This window comes from Alnus glutinosa, chromosome 10 (assembly GCF_958979055.1).
Source record: "Alnus glutinosa chromosome 10, dhAlnGlut1.1, whole genome shotgun sequence".
NCBI classification, from domain to species: Eukaryota; Viridiplantae; Streptophyta; class Magnoliopsida; order Fagales; family Betulaceae; genus Alnus; species Alnus glutinosa.
Window position 1 is genome coordinate 25,453,090 of NC_084895.1, and position 17,035 is coordinate 25,470,124.

The 17,035-nt window shown below is 36.6% G+C and overlaps 1 protein-coding gene and 1 long non-coding RNA gene across 8 annotated transcripts in view; one reads left to right on the forward strand and one right to left on the reverse strand.

The window, feature by feature from the left end:
• The window catches only part of LOC133879615 (putative disease resistance RPP13-like protein 1), a 56,143-nt gene that overhangs the window by 28,857 nt on the left and 10,251 nt on the right, over positions 1 to 17,035 (reverse strand). For 5 of the 7 annotated variants that reach the window (XM_062318244.1, XM_062318247.1, XM_062318246.1 and 2 more), the window contains 3 exons: positions 12,750 to 12,870; positions 10,490 to 10,557; positions 9,884 to 10,181 (listed from right to left, as the gene is read on the reverse strand). The gene's annotated coding sequence lies outside the window, so the exon portion shown is untranslated. Of the gene's footprint in view, positions 1 to 6,383; positions 7,587 to 9,883; positions 10,182 to 10,489; positions 10,558 to 12,749; positions 12,871 to 17,035 lie in introns of those variants that run through there. The other 2 variants (XM_062318248.1, XM_062318249.1) reach the window with 2 other exon arrangements.
• On the forward strand, positions 6,136 to 10,146 carry LOC133879617 (uncharacterized). Its single transcript, XR_009902125.1, has 3 exons — positions 6,136 to 6,282; positions 6,365 to 6,459; positions 10,008 to 10,146. It is a non-coding gene; the product is annotated as an uncharacterized LOC133879617 (long non-coding RNA).

Sequence of the window (17,035 nt, forward strand, 5' to 3'; positions counted from 1 at the left end):
CGATCTTTTGCTGTTTGAGATGGGCAGCAAGGACCTCTTCATGGGTATCAGTTATGGCTAAAGTTTGCAGAAAAAGAGAGAAAGTGGAGACTGTGTGTGCAAGAGAGAGAGAGTTTACAGAAAAACCTTAAAACCCCAAAAATGGATGTCCGAAGAGGCTCTTGATAAATGGGGATTTTATAATCACGGCCATGGCGGAGGATCCTTATCAATCCGTTTCTGGTAATAGCTTATCGGAAAGATCAGTAAAAGACCCACGAATTGATGAATTTGCCGTATCATGACAACAAATTTTCTTTTTTTCCATGAAATTGGGGGCTATGGCAGCAGTTTTGCAAAACTGTAGACATTGTTGAGTGGTAGTTAAAAGTAGTTGCTTTTAAAATTATTAAAAAATTAATATTTAGTTGAAACAGAGAAATTTTTGGAGAGTTTGATGTAGAAAACTTTTTACAAGTAATAGTTAAACTCAAAAAAGTAGATTTTTTCACTAAAATTTAGTGAAATTTTGAAGAGGCCAATGAGGATGCTCTAACAAACCTTTACCGTAGCTGGCGAAACCTCGATGGCATCAAATGGTCACATAATTATGGTGTGTTTCTTTTGAATAATATTCAACTTTTTTCAAAAACAAATTATATTTTATTAACTTTTTAAAAAAATTTCAAATTTTTTCAAACTTTTTCTCACAAAGTCAAACCTCGTAATTCGCACAATAAATTCGAATAATATTCGGATTCAATACCCAAACGGACCATTAACATTGCGGGAGCCGGATGATATGAATCAAAATTGGGAAAAAGCCAATATATTTGAAAATTCTGCTAGTTATAATGTTTGGTAGTGATTCATTCACGAGGCAGGTCAAATTAATTAGTCAATAAAAGGTTAAAAAATTAATTAATTAAAAAAAATGTTTAGACCAAACAGTCAGACGGGAGTAACAATGGAGAAAGAAGAAAGAAGATCGAGAAGACAGTTCAACTGGGACTCTTTCTGCAGGTGGACTCCACACCACGTGATTGTTTCAGCGCCTTACCGACTAGAAATGCCATGGAAGGTGATCAGTAGACCCCAAGTACTCGATCTTCAACATCACCAAATGTCTTTGTTTCATTAGTTGTATGGAAATGAATGAAAGAAAAAATTACCCGGCCATGTACGTTTAGTTTCTGCTTGTCATGTATTATCAGTCATAAAAGAAAAGAAATGAAGCTTGGTTTTTGAATAATATATGATATAGGATTTTTTTAAGCTTTAATGTTTTAAATGAATTCCATAACTTGATTTCACATTTTAATTTAAAAATAACAATGAAGATACAAACACCCCATGATGGATTTATCCAAAAATAATATAAACATACAAATTACAAAGTGCAATTATTCAAATGTAAATCCAACAACATTACAAATCCATAAAACAAAAAAAAAAAAAGCCCATAAATTACAACTAGAATAGCTTTTGTGTTTGTCTCTAGTCTAAGTCTAACAATTTTCGACACGACTTATAAATCTGACATGAATTTATAAGGTTTGAGTTTATATTAAATGAATTCGGGTCATAAACATAGCATTTAATAAACGGGTAAACCTGCTTGACCCACTGGTTGATCCGTAGCCCAGTTTTTTTTTTTTTTTTTTTTTTTTTTTTTTTTTTTTTTTTTTTTTTTTTTTACTTTGGACACAACATAAAATGCAGAGAAAGTTTAGATTAAAACACATTTCTCTTCTTTTGTCCTTTTGGTGTGGATCGAGAACCCAAAAATGACATTTATGCTGTTATGAGCATGCTGCACAGAAAGGCACCTGGAGTCCATTTTTGTTATCCTAGATTTTACTTCATAAATGCTTTGGAAAAAAAAAACAAAAAAACAATATATATATAGGGTCGCGTCGGGTTACTCAGCAAATTAATGTGTTATGTTTAAGTTTAATCGTTTAACCCCAATTTAACCCTATTAAGTTAGCAGGTCAAACAGGTCTGCTTAAACCGGATACGCCAGCCCATTTTACTAGCACTCAGTATGTGGCGATTAGAGCACTAATAATAGATTCCCAACCATTTTTCCTATATTTAGGGAACAAAATTACTTCTTGCTTCCATATAAAAAAGAGAAATGTTTGGCTATACACTCTCATCCCACTCTTATCCTACCCTTATCTACATGGACCAATAATGTGAGAGATAGTAGAGAGAATGTAGTGTGACCTTCATTTTTTTAACAATGTTATTGGTCCATGTAGACAAGGGTGGGATAAGAGTAGGATGAGAGTGTATAGCCAAGCCTTTCATACCACATAATAAATTCCCTTATTTTTTTCCTATATCAATTAAATATTATTTTTTTTACTCTTATTTTATTCTTTTTCTCTCTTTCCTACTTTTTCTTTCTTCCCTATATCAATTAATTATACTTCTTTTATATTAAAATAATACATAGAGAATAAATAGTAGACATGTATACATAAGGAATCACTATTCATTCCCAACCTCATCATCTAAATATAGGGCATCTGCTGTGGGAAGTTTTTTTTTTATGTTTTTCATGAAATTTTCTCTAAATATAGAGAAATGAACCAATAAAAAGTAACTACTACTAGTATTCTTAGTGGGTGAGCTTTGGATTGGATTGTTCTATTGAATGTGGTGGACTCCACACACGTGATTGAATCAAAAAATTCAAAGAAAACGGAAAGGAGATGATCAGTAGTCCACCAACTAGTAATGCCACCATGCCATGGAAGGCGATCAGTAGACCCCAAGTCTTCAACATCACCAAAAGTCTTTGTTTCATTAGTTGAAAGAAAAAAATTATCCGTCCAGTTTCTTTGATTGTATATGATTAAGGATTTTATTGCTTTGGTTGTGATTTCTAAAAATTGATTGTTTTATTATGAAAAATAGTGTCCTTAAAGAAAAATGGACACAAATTTTTTATAAACTAATTTATATGAAACTCATATAAATTAGTTTTTAAAGGTAACATGTGTCATTTAAGCTATTAAACAAGCATGTTAAAAGTAAGTGCAATTAAAAAAAAACATATGTTTTTGGCATGCAAAGAATACGTGTCACTATTAGAAGTTAGTTTGTATGAAATTTTTTACAAACCAAATTTTAGGAACAAGATGATAGTATAATTTGACAAATGGGCTCCAAATTTTAAATTCCTTAGCGTTAAATTAGCCATTTGGGTCTATTTGCTAAAATTTTCTTATTTCTATTTTGTTTTCTAGTTTTTCAAAACAAAAGGATTTACAAAACACTTAAAATTGTTTTCACATTTAGAACAATTTTTCAAAAAAACAAAAATACCTCCCAGAATATATTAACTAACAATCTTTAAATCTACTAAAGATCTCCTTAAATCGATTGAAAATTTGAAACTATATGAAATTAGAGCATTTAATTGAAAGATGTCATTCTGTCAAATAACACTTAGAATGAAGTAGAGATACCTCACCCATGTTGTCTTGTTTGCAACAGAAGAATAAAAGGAAATGAAGGAAGATGAATGAAGCCAATGGTAAAACCTAAATCAGAGTGCAAGCTATCTTACCAAATATGTAAAACCTCAATCTTATAATTGAAAAAAATAATAATTGAAAGATAAATATATTATATCAACACTTTTTAAAATTTAAAAATATGATTGCAAAAATAATGAAAAATAAAAAGTAGTAAGTGAAGTTTTTTTTAATTTTTTTTTTACGGTTCATGTTTAATTTGTTTTTTTTTTTTTTTTATTCTTAAAAAATTTAAAATTAAATCTAAACCATTAAAAAAAATTGTCGGTAATTTTTTTTTTTTATATATATATATATAATATTTAAAATAATCAAGAATTGTATATAACTTCTTGTTCAAGTAGAGTTGGCCAACTTAAAAAAAAAAAAGAAAAAAAAAGAACAAGAAAAAGAAAAAGAAAAAAAAAAGTAGAGTTGGCCAGACTTTTCATGTGAGCAGGGGCGAAGGCAGGGGGCCGAGGGGGGTCACATGCCCCCCCCCCCCCCCTCAACTCCCAAAAATTCTTCTTACTCATGGTAGAATTTTTACATATGCCCCTAGTTGCCCACCCTCAAGGCCTCAGTAACTCATAAAGGGGTAGATTTGCTCTTCCTCCACCGTGATTTTATTTTGTTGTTACTGTTTAAGCCGTTTCTGTAATTAGGTTAAAAAGTTACAAAAGTTGAAGAAGAGAAGAAGGTTGAAGATGATGCACGTGTTTTTTTGTTCTTTTCTTTTCAAAACGCATTATTTCATTAGTGTTCCCTTTAAAAAAAAGCACCTCTGGGAGTTTTTTTTTAAAAAAGTTTGCGCCTTCTTTAAAAAAGGCATGACTTTTTTTAACCATTTTATTTTTGAAATATGTGATGTTAAAGAGAAATGACAACTGACAAGGCACAGCACGTCAAAGCACAATTAACAATCTTTTTATTTTATTTTTATTTTTATATATTGTTATTATTCGGCTTAAACTAGCAAAGTGCAAGTTTCCACTTTCCAACCACCATGTGCTATATATATATATATATTATTATTATTATTACTTCCGGTCATCAAGCGTGAGACTTAGGAGAATTGGGGTTTGCCAATTCTTCTTACAGTATTTCTTTCTAATTTTAAGCATTCAACCCCACGTGATCATTAAAACAAAAAGCAACTGGGACTCTGCTTTAGTGTTTTGTCCACTGAATGTGGTGGACTCCACACCACGGCCCGTTTGAAATCCCTTTTTCCTTTCCCTTTCTTTTGGAATTTTTTTTAATAATTAAAAAATAAAATTGATGTGATATAAAGTTGAAATAATTTATATGAAAAAGTGAAAAAAATTTGTATTGTAGTAAGTTTTTTTAAAAAAAAATAATAAAAAAAGTGTTGATGTGATATAAAAAGTTAAAAAAGTAAGAATGTTTTGAAATTGATATTTTTTGGAAGAAGTGAAGGGAATGGGAGGAGAGGGGAAGGGGGATTTCAAACGGAGCCCATGTGATCATTGAATCGAAGTAATCAAATAATACGGAAAGCAAGAAAACTGAGATGTTTTAACGGCTCCATTATTGGAGCTTTGCTTTTTCTTTTTCTTTTTTTATTATTATTATTTTTAGAGTAACGTTTCTGTACGACTTTTCAGTAAATTTTGTACAATTCTAATAATTTTTTTTTTAAGATTAATTATTGAATATTTAGAGTCCACTTGTAGAAAAACAGATCTAATAATTTATCATAAAAAATAAAAAAAAATGTTAAAATTATACAAAAGTTGTACAACAATCATTTCTCTTTTTTATACTATATCACCACAAATAATTGAAATTGTACTGTGTCCACACGGCTCATGGACTAGTAATAAAGTATCTGGAAGTTTAAGTCATTGGGTCACAATAATTGAAATTGTCCAAAGGCATTTAATAAACGGGTAAACCGGCAGGTTAACCCGTCACCCCGATTCAAAAAAAATAAATTAAAAAAAAAAAAAAAAAACTTCATTTCCTAGATTGGCCAACTCCTACAACAAATTCTTTCTGTTCTCTGCATTTTTTTTTTTTTAATAGAACCATTGCAATATTGCTATACCAGAGCCACATGACGTTAATGCAAAAATATTAAAAGGAAATGAAGGAAGACCAATGAAGCCACCAGGAAAGCTAAATCAGAGTGTAAGCTATTTTTGGTTTTTACACCAAAGATGTAATATATCACTCCACGTTAAGAAGATGAGTCACCTCCATAAAGTGGATGGATTATAAACACTCATAGAGAAATGGGTAGCAAGGATTTGGTGTTCATTGAGTAAATGAATTATAACCCAAGAAAAATATTATCCACATCTGTACTATCATTCTAAAATGATTAGTCAAATTATAATGTGAAACTTAACACTCATGAATGTCTTTATAATTCATCTTGCGATATATAGACTAATCGTCTTCTCAATGTGTGATTGGAATTTTATAATATGATATAATGACAAATAATTGAAATTATCCTGTGACCGATAGTCCAATTGCTTAAAGAATGAAACATCAATGTTTCATTTCCCATCACTTTCATCACCAAGGGCACGACCGACCTTTCACCATCAAATTCTAAGTCAGTCAAGATTCCATTGACTCCAAAAGTCTCCCAAGGACTTGCATGGAAAGAGTCTCCCAAGCAAAGATGTACGACATTAGTTTCTGGCAATTTTTCCTTCTAATATTTTGCTAGTTTTCCATCAGATCCCATATATAGATGAAGAAAGCAGGTGCAACGGCTGCTATTTTGGAAATTGCAGAGGTATTAACAAACAACGGCGTCTTATTTTCTGTTTTGTTATTTTTGGAATAATTTTCTGTTTTGTTATTTTTGGAAATTGCAGAGGTTAACAAACAGAGAGCAAAACTGAAGAACGGGAACCTTATATTATGAAGCCATTAGAGGAACTTACAATTTGGCCCATTGAACGCTGAAGAGGTCAGTGTGCTAATAATTTCCAATACCAGGAAAACTCTGCATTGAATATACCTCGAAATGTTCTTACTTGAAATATTGTAGCCTTTGCGTCACAAGCCAAGACTGCATCTCACTCAAGAACTTCATCTCACAATGATAATAAACATTTAGATAAGAGATAACAAAATTAATGAAAACCAAAAGTTCTAATTAGGCTTGTGATGCGGAAAGGAGCATTTATCAATAAAAGGAATTGCACATTATTGTTTACTAGCCTATAACCCGGGGTATGTGTGGGTTTCTTTCATTGTATATTATATATTAGCCTATAATGTGCTATTATATATTGTATTAGATTAGATTAGAAAGCATCCATACAAAAGCACATATTGTATACAAAACAATAGATATTTATTGATAAAAGAGTATGAATAATTAGTCAAATAGGGATATAAACAACCCTGAAGTGGACTGAATTCTATGTATGTACATACTATAATATGACATACATAAATTTTATGTTTATCAAAGCTAAAGACATCAGAATTCAAGGAAAAGAGCCCATCCGTTGCATACTCTGGAGGCATATAGCCAATATAGGCAATCAACAAAAAGAATTTACACTGGCATATAGCCACCCACAGCTATCATCCATGGATTACATTCTCTTTAGTTCATCATCCATGACAGATCTTGAGATACAACCAATAAAGAAATCAAAAAACAAAAAAGGAAGCATACAATTTACCAAGTCTGTAAGCATTATGTTTGAACCTCTAGAAAAATAGAGTGCAAAAAGCTTTGAATTAGATAAGAAAATGTTAAGTTATTCGGTCACAATGCTAGATACGAGGTTCAACTGCTAAACTCATTGATTCTTTTTAGAAATTATGCCTATGGATTCTATCAACTAAGGCCTTGGCTTTCAGTCCCACTCCCTCTCTCCCACCCTCCGCTAGAAGTAGCGCATGTACGCCTGTTCCGCTAGCTTTCAGCTTCATATCGCCATATTCTCTCTTCCTCTTTTCTTCGTATAGCTAGGGCTTGTTTCTTTCGAAGGTGCTTTCTTCTGAGCTTTCATTGGTGCTTTTCTAGGGTCGGTGTTCATTTTTCGTTTTCATATTCAGGCTAGAGCTTTCATCGAAACTCTTTCGTCATCTCCAATGGGCGGTCTTGTGAGTATGTTGCCATGGTGTTTCTTTTTGAGGCTTCTCAGTTAAAGCAGAGATGGAGCGGCGATTCTCTGTGGAAGCAAAAGCTTTTTACTTTTCAGTGAAAGGTTGATGCATCTAAGATTCATTTGGAGGAAGAGGAAGGGGTTTTCTGGTTTTATTTTTCTAGGTCTCCAGTGTTCTACGTGGTTGTTGGCCACAGTAGAGGAAGCGCTAAATGAATCAGTGAAGGAGGATTTTGTCAAGTCCTACCACGAAGATGTGAAAGCATTGATGGTTCGTGGGGGTGGGAATAAGGCCGTTTGTAACCTTGAGGTGGCTGTCTTCGTTGAGGGTGGTCGTAAAGGGGTTGTTTGGCTCCTTGAAGGCCATGAAGGATGGGGTTGGTCTCAGGTTGTGGGTGAGTTGCGGAAGATGCTTACTTTTTCAAAGGTTCAGTCGCTAGTTTTTTAGGCGTCCACATCGGAGGGGATACATAAGGGGGGTGTTTTGTCCAGTTGTCTGGGTGGGGTTTCTCCATCCTTTGCGGAAGTGGTTCGGGGGAAAACTGTTTCTCTTGTCAAGCATCCTAGGCTGCAGGTTTCGGAGTTAGAGCTGCGTGTATTGGATTTGCTTCCAGAGGCGTGGTGTGGGGTGGTCGAAGACAAGAGAATGGAGGTGAATTGCTATGATTTGGAGGAGCAACCGCACGGGTCGACGGAGAAGAATACGAATCTAGTCTGCTTCCATGGTGGCGGTGTGGCTAGGAAGAAGAAGGTAGGGCTTTTTCGTTCGTGGATGAAGCTTCTAGAGTGGCTTTGGGCTGCTTTGGACTGGGTTTCAAATTCCAGTTTCAAGTGTGTTGGGCTGGGTCTGAAGCCCAAACAAGGTAACCGGGCTGGGACTAAGGCCATGGTGAAGTATAACACTCCAGGCGTTGGGTCTTCTTCAGTAGACTTTGTTCCTGGGTTTCTGGGTTGCTTTGCCAGTTCGAAACCCAGTTTCGTTCTTTCCCAGTCTGAGGCGTCTTCGGTGGCATTCTTGGCCGTCGTCGGGGACTTTGCAATTCAGCAGTTGGGGTCTTCTCAAAGGTTGGTGAGTACTACTAATTCTAGGTTCTCTCTCTCCCTCCCCCCCCCCCCCCCCCCCCCCCCCCCAACTGAGGTCGCCAGAGGTGCTGTCTTCGGCGCCGGCACCGGTAAGTAATGTTGTTGGGTCTTTTTCTTTGGGTGCCTCTTCTCTGGTTGTTGCTTGCTCGGCTTTTCAGTCCTTCTTCGACATTCTGCCTCTGTAAGTTTCCTCTTCTTCTCAATCTTGCATCACCTCCTCTCAGTCTTTTTCGGGAGCAGCTAAGTTCGGAAAGAGGTTGCGTTCCTTTTCTCCTGTGTTGTCGAACTTTAAGCCGTTCCAGAAGTATTACCGGAAGGCTAGGGAAGCCAGAAAAGCGCATATGGACGAGAATCTTTTTGCCGATTCTATGGACGCTTTGAGGCCAGTTGCTCAAGTGCCGAGGTTTCTTCCTCTACTTTCAACTATCAATGATCCAGTCGAGAAAGCAGTTTACGTGAAGGATAAGGGTAAGTCTCTTTCTCCGGTAAGGAGTTTTCTTTGGCGGGGGTTTCTCAACCCGAGCCCAGTTGTGCAAGTTACACAAAGTGTCAATCGTGTCTACGTCGACTCTAGTTGTTAAAGGTGTGCAACTCCGGGTTCTTCTACCGCCAATAAGGGAAAGGATTTTAGGATGAATGGTTTGAAACAATCTCAAAAGTGGTCAGTATGATTTCGTTCGTCTAGGGAGGTGGTTGCATAGGAGCAGGGCGACGAGGTATGAGATGGGGAGGATGGCAACTCTCCTTACCCTTTGAGTGTTTTACCTCCCGATTTGGCCTTGGATTGGGAGTTGGAAAGTGACGAGGATATGGATCCATCCTTGGCGATTTTAGAAGCCATTGAATCCATCGGGGAGTTAAGGCAGCGCATCCAAAGACCAAAGGTAAGAGGGAAGTTTTGAATCTAATAAGCTCCATCAACTACGGTGATTCTAGCGCGTCCTCCCGGCGTAGGAAAGGCAAGGAGTACATGGTATAGGGTTGGGGTCTTCCGTTGGTTTTGGGTTTGAAAGCTTGGGTTTTGTAGGGTTGTTGGATTTTCTTTCTTTTTGTAGACTGCTTTGGTAGTTCATGTATATACTTCCTGTGAACTTAATGGCGCCTTGCACTTTTTTAATAAAACCTTTATTACTTATCAAAAAAAAAAATGCTAAATACACTATACCAAGTTTGTGAGCACGTTAATTTTGAACCTCCAAAAAGATAAACTGATATTAGAATGAATTCCAAATAAAAAAAAAAAAAAGGAAAGTGCATGCACACAAATCCTGGAACTAACAAGGTGACTTGCTATGCTGATTATTATAAGTTTCAGCACTTCGGGAAGAGAAGCGCATAACCTCTGGAAGAGATGCACTACATTGGGAGGGGATGTGCAGTATACCTTGGGCATGGCTCTTAGCTTTCAGACAGCAGGACCACTTGTCAAGTGGAGAATTGTTCGTCAGGCACTGGAACCTTTCACAAAACAGTTTGGATCCACCTAGTTATAAATGTAGGCACAATTAATTATCTAAGGAAGAACAGTACAATACACCAGGTCAAGTAAACTTTGCAAGTGAAATTAAGTTCACCTTCATAAGTGTATTTAATTGAGGCCGTATGCACAGGACAATTGAATGCAAGCATGCAACCCTTCTTAATAAAACATTATGTGGTGGAATCAAACAGGAAATCATTCATGGTAATAAATTTAAATTCTTTTTTTTTTTTTTTTTTTTTTTTTACATTTAAAATTAATATAAATTATATTTTTGAAGAACATTGTTAATATATATAAGATTCACTTACCCCTTGAAAATTAACCAAGCAGCTTTTGATCAATCAACGGAAGTCATGTCTTTTTTCATCCGCTCATTCTGAAAAAATTGCACATATTTGAAAGGTCATATCAAATTAGATTTGGAGATGAATATAAGGAATATAAAGTGTTTGACTAATCTAACCTACTCAGAATTTTGTGACCAATCATGCAAGGGAACATTGAATGAAATATCCACCATTCATTTTCAAAAGGTAACTCTACTGACCTCATACCATAGAGTCGGTTTCTATTTTGCTCCCTATTCTTTGTCGTTTTCCTAGTAACAGGACTACAGGAGTACCATGACAAAACAGGCACCCTGAATGAGGATGCCAATGCCAAAACAACCATGATAGATGGCCATCATAGTGTAATATTAGTCCATAACATAAAACAATCAGAAATTGCTAAAATACAGCAAAACAAAGCTATAGAAAAATCCAGCCCTGAAAATGAAAATTACACATGACTAGTCCAATAGAATTGGATGCTTGTAATCTGGGGAGCATCACATTGAAGTCATCTTTGAATTTCAGCAGGACAAGAAGATTGATTTCGAATGCTTTTGGATATACAAATTCATGGTGTAGTTGGATGTGGAAAACCTGGTTTTGACACACCTGGATTAAGACCGCCATTCATTTTCAAAAGGTATATGTCCATCCTATGGAGCTCGTACTATATGTATTGAAAATAATATATGTTTTGGTAAGTGGGGGGAAGATAATATATAAAATAAAAAATAGTTCTTTGCAAGCACTTTTTGGTTCTGGTTGATAATGACAGATGGTATATTGATTATGTGCATGAGTCTGCATACTGCAAGTAGGAAACATGCTTTAGTTCACAGAGGTAGCCTAAGGAGCATCTCCCCATGATCTATTTCATTATTGGTCATAGGACAACCAGATGGCAGATGGGTGTTATTTATTCCTGTTTCAGTCTCCTCCCACCTTTTTTGATTATTTTGTTCTCCTCAAATAATTGATCTTCAACAACATAGTTGATGAAATGACAGTGGAGATGAGCATATAAAATTCAACCTAAAACCCAATTTTACTTGGAACAGCCTTACCACCAACATAGTTGATGAACTGACAATGAAGATATAACCTAGCAGCATGCACAGGTCATCTAGGATTTGAATGCACTGCAATTGTATCTTTCTAGTTACATGAATGTGGATAAGTATCTTAGAAAGAACACAATTACATAGCTTCCAGTGCCCTCTATTCTTCATGAAGAGAAATCTCTCTAGCAGTTCAAGAATCGTGTCATGTCGCACTGCTAGGTTATATCTAGAAAACTATACTGTCCAAACTAATAAAGGTTGCAATTTTTCCCTTCAAGAAATATCAACTCCTATGACTTCAACACCTCAACTTAAAAGGGGCTCACAGATTAGCTCTTCTCTCAAGACTTTTAATCGAACAGCTTAGCCTCACGGCATTAATTTTCCAATCAATAAAATAGCTACCACTTTCCACACATTTCCTCATCCAAACTCTATCAATTGTTTTAAAAAAAAAAAATGAAAACCCTAATTTAACCCAACGTCATGTTCGGGCAAAGATCCCTACACACCCGGAAACTTGGTCTAGACTCGCAGCCCCATGATTTGTAATTAAAATTGCAATTCTACGAAGTGCATCACAGAATATACTTAGCTCATGTAATCCACTTGCCAAATCTCATATTAGTATCAACATCACAACCAAAAACAAATCTGATGCCATAAAATCCAATATTAAACAAAACCTAATCGTAACCCTAAACCCTAATTGACACAGATTAAACAACAAAAACCGAATGATATGAAGAACCAAAGCACCACCATTCCAATTCCAAAACTTAACAACAAAACTGAATAATATGAAGCACTATAGCCTCACCATTCCAATTCCAAAACAACTGCCCCTTCCAGAAGCTTCAAACCCAAAGCCCTGACCTAGCCCTAACTCTAACAATCCAAACTGAACCCAAACATATCCTCAAAAAGATTTTAGATGACCTTTATTACATCGTCTTAGAAGTGACCACGTACTTCATTCCAAAAAAAAGACTTTGCATCAAATCAAATAGAATTTTATAGATAGTAGTAACCAAAATAAGATAGGATGAAAGCAATAAACCTGAATAGATGTCTTTCTCTACTTGCATTGACATTCACTATAATAGCATGAGCCCTAAATTTACAAGTGAGCCTATATTTTTTTAGCATAAATAAAAAATAAAATGTAAATTCACCTTCATAGCGAATTTTGTAGCTTAGGAATTTCGTCCATCAATCGAGCCTTGTACCGACGAATTTCCGCGTTCATCGAAGGTGTAGATGCCCTGCTTTTCTCCTAGAAGCCTTCTCAGACTTCTGCATATTCAATTGAATCCAAAATAAAATAAATTAAGATTCCCAATCTTCCCAATGTTAGGAACCTTATATTTATATTTCCTTAATAAGTTGTATTAGTATATTTTGATTTTATTTCCTTAATAGGCTAAACCCTAGATTTTCTTACCTAAATAAGTCATGCTTTATTCTATAAATTCAATGTAGATGCCATAAGGCAATTAAGTGAAGAAAAAACATAATTTTGCCTAAGGTAATTGGAGGTTGATCCCCTCAAAGTGATCAATTTGAGGTTCGATTCCCTCGAAACTATCAATTTATCCCTTTCTCCTTTTATCTTCTGATTTATATTGATAGAAATCCTTGGGTTCCTATCATTTGATATCAGAGTCAAGTTCGATTTTCCTGTGTTTTTTTCTTTTTCTTGTTTTCCATTTAGCCCATTTAAAAAATTATGAATAAAAAAAAACTCAACCAGAGTTGATCGTGTTTGAACGTTGGGGGTTATTGTGTCGTGTGCAGTGCAAGGATGAACCTACGTGGTGGTTCGCACAAGGTGATGGACCACTAGTGTTGATTGTGGCCATCGTGTGCAGTGGGTGAGTGGCGTTGTTCTAGTGGTTGACAGTGGATCTCTACGACTAGAGTGGAGCGCTTGGGGCCTGTCCGGGAAGGTGGCAATAGTAGTTTACGCACAATGGTGAGAGGGTTGACTGATCTGTGGTATCCATGGGTGATGTGGGCACACGGTGGCCGCGCGAAAAGCGGAAGCCATTCGCCGTGGCTAGGCTATGGCAGTAAAGTGCCATGCAGGGTGGTGTGGCGAGGATTGGTGCCTATACACAGTGGCACAAGGAGGAGGTTTGTGGGTGAGTTTAAGGAGGAAGACAATGGGTGTTTGGCTACAGGTTTGAATTCTTACCCATTTTCCAGTTTGAGGATAGCCTACTCTAGTTTAGGGATATAATATCCTGGTTTAGGTATTAAATTTGCATATGTTTGGTTATGGGATTTAGATAATCCTTATCCCAGTTTAATGTAATATAAGAATATCATATTCTTAGTAAGGGCCCGAAAAGAAAAAAAAAAAAAAAAAAAGAGAGGAAAATAAATTGCTTCACGTGAGTCACAAATTAGCTTGAAATGTATCGAGCAACTAAAAGAATTGATTGATGACTCCATTAAATGAGCCATTGACCGATCCCTAGACCATCAAGGGATGAGAGTGAGTTTTGGGACAGTCGAATCACGAAGAGAGCATGAATACCGAGTTTCACATGTAAAAGTGAAGTTCCAACATTGGGATGGTCAAGATCCCTCTAGCTGGTTATTACGAGCATAATATTATTTTCAATTTCATCAGATGCCAGAAATAATAAAAGTGGAGATAGCAGCTGATAATCTTGAGCGAAAGGCATAATAGTGGATTTATGTGTTTGTAGCATGCAATGGAGAGCCAACTTGAAAGGAATTTGTGAAAGGACTCCTTCGATTTGGTCCAACATATGAAAATATGGATGGTAAGTAAGCAAAAATTCGGCAAACATCAAAAGTTGAGGAATACATAAATTGTTTTGAGCAGTTATCTGGTCAAGCTCATAATTGGTCCGATGTACTGTTAGTGAATACATTCATTGAAGGACTTTGGCCAGAAATTCGACAAGAAGTCAAGGCTCGACGACCCCAAACCATGATAGCTGCAATTTCACTTACAAGGAGAGAAGAGAAGAGATTCAGCGAGCAAAACTATCAAAAAATCAAACTGATAAATAAACCGACTAGTAAAGGTAGTTCATAATCTGTCCTAACTGCAACACGCATACCATGCAAGAGGAGTCGATTGAGACAAAGGTAATAGTTTTGAAGCTGGAATTCATTTCATCAAAATTTTCAGATGTCTCCGATATTGATAATTGTTCAATACAAAGGAGAACGTGAATCCCATGATGGACGAGGATAAAATGGTACCCTTAGTGAGTGCTGGGTGCACAATGGATGAAAAACTAGTTGAGATATTGTCTCAACAATCTGACGAAGAATCATCTTATGATCAGATTTTTTTTTTATAAGTAATAATTCATAAAAAAGCGCAAAGGGGCGCAACCCTAGTACACAGGAAGTATACAAAAGAGCTCCTAGTCAGAGGAAATAAACGAACATGAAAGTAAAAAATCAGCATACGGCATACGACATACGACCCGGGCTATGCGCCGACACCCACAAATATAACATATGAAGCGCATTTCTACAAATAGCCCCAACTGTAACCTCCACATCCTCAAAAAGCCTAGAATTTCTCTCACACCACAAACCCCACAAAACACATAAAGGAACCTGTTTCCAAATACGGATAGCAGAACCACGACCCAGCAAGGTGCCCCAACCACTCATTAATTCCAAAACACTACTAGGCATAACCCACTCCACCCCAAACAAGCTATAAAAGTAACTCCAAAAAACCCGCGCCACGTCACAATGAAGAAGGATGTGATCAACGGTTTCCCCATGCTTTTTACACATAACACACCACTCTACCACCACAATACCACGCCTACGTAAATTATCATGAGTTAAGATCTTTCCTAAAGCTGCTGTCCAACAAAAAAGGCCACCCGCTTTGGAGCTTGAACACGCCATATTCCTTTCCAAGGGAAATAATCCGCCTCTTGACCAACTAATGCTTTATAAAAAGTCTTCACTTCAAAATTCCTCTTCTTAGAAGGATTCCACACCACCCTATCAACCTCTCCGTGCCGAATCCGAGTAGAGTAGAATTGTTCATAGAAGGATATCACCATCTCCACCTCCCAATCCTGAGCATAGCGCGTAAAGGGAACATTCCAATGAGCCACACCTCTTACCACAGACAAATTATCCACCACCCAAGCATCCAGAAAACGAGCAATAGAGTACAAAACTGGATAGCAAAGCTTAAGCGGCCTGTTCCCACACCATAAATCATGCCAAAAGCGAATATGAGACCCCTCACCCACCTCAAAACACAAGTACTTGGCTAAATTATCCCACCCCCATCCCACCCCCTTCAGATAAACTTTCAAACACTCACACCATAAGACCCCGTCGCCGGTAAAGAACTCCACCCTCCCCTCACACTCTCATACTTCACCTCAATCACCAATCTCCAAAAAGCATCTCATTCCTACGAAAACCTCCATAACCATTTCCCCAATAAGGCTTGATTAAACTTAATAATATTACGTACTCCCAATCCACCTACCTTGATTGGAGAACAAACCCGATTCCAATTGACTAAATGAAATTTAGTCTCATCCCCCAAACCACTCCATAGAAACTCCCTTTGAAGCCACTCCAATTTCTTGGCTACACTTACAGGAATGGGAAATAAAGATAAAAAATAAGTAGGAATGTTGGACAGTGTACTATGAATTAACGTCACCCTGCCACCCTTGGATAGATAGATCTTCTTCCAACTAGCAAACCTTCGTTGTACCTTCTCAATAACCCCATTCCAAAGAGAAAGAGATTTAAACGACGCCCCCAGCGGCAGACCCAAATATGTCATCGGCAAAGACCCAATTCTACAACCCAGAATATGAGCCAAAGACTCTACATCATCCACCTCACCAATTGGGACCAATTCGGATTTGCCAAGATTAATCCTCAACCCCGACACCGCTTCGAAGCACAAGAAGGTACACCTCAAATTTCGAACATATTCAGCCTGTGCCCCACAGAAAATTAATGTATCATTTTGTAGACCCCTCCCACCAAACTAATAGGCGAGGATCTGTGCCTATACACAATGGCACAAAAAGGAGGGTTGTGGGTGAGTTTAAGGAGGAAGACAATGGGTGTTTGGCTACAGGTTTGAATTCTTACCCATTTTCCAGTTTGAGGATAGCCTACTCTGGTTTAGGGATATAATATCTTGGTTTAGGTATTAAATTTGCATATGTTTGGTTATGGGATTTAGATAATCCTTATCCCAGTTTAATGTAATATAAGAATATCATATTCTTAGTAAGGGCCCGAAAAGAAAAAAAAAAAAAAAAAAAGAGAGAGGAAAATAAATTGCTTCACGTGAGTCACAAATTAGCTTGAAATGTATCGAGCAACTAAAAGAATTGATTGATGACTCCATTAAATGAGCCATTGACCGATCCCTAGACCATCAAGGGATGAGAGTGAGTTTTGGGACAGTCGA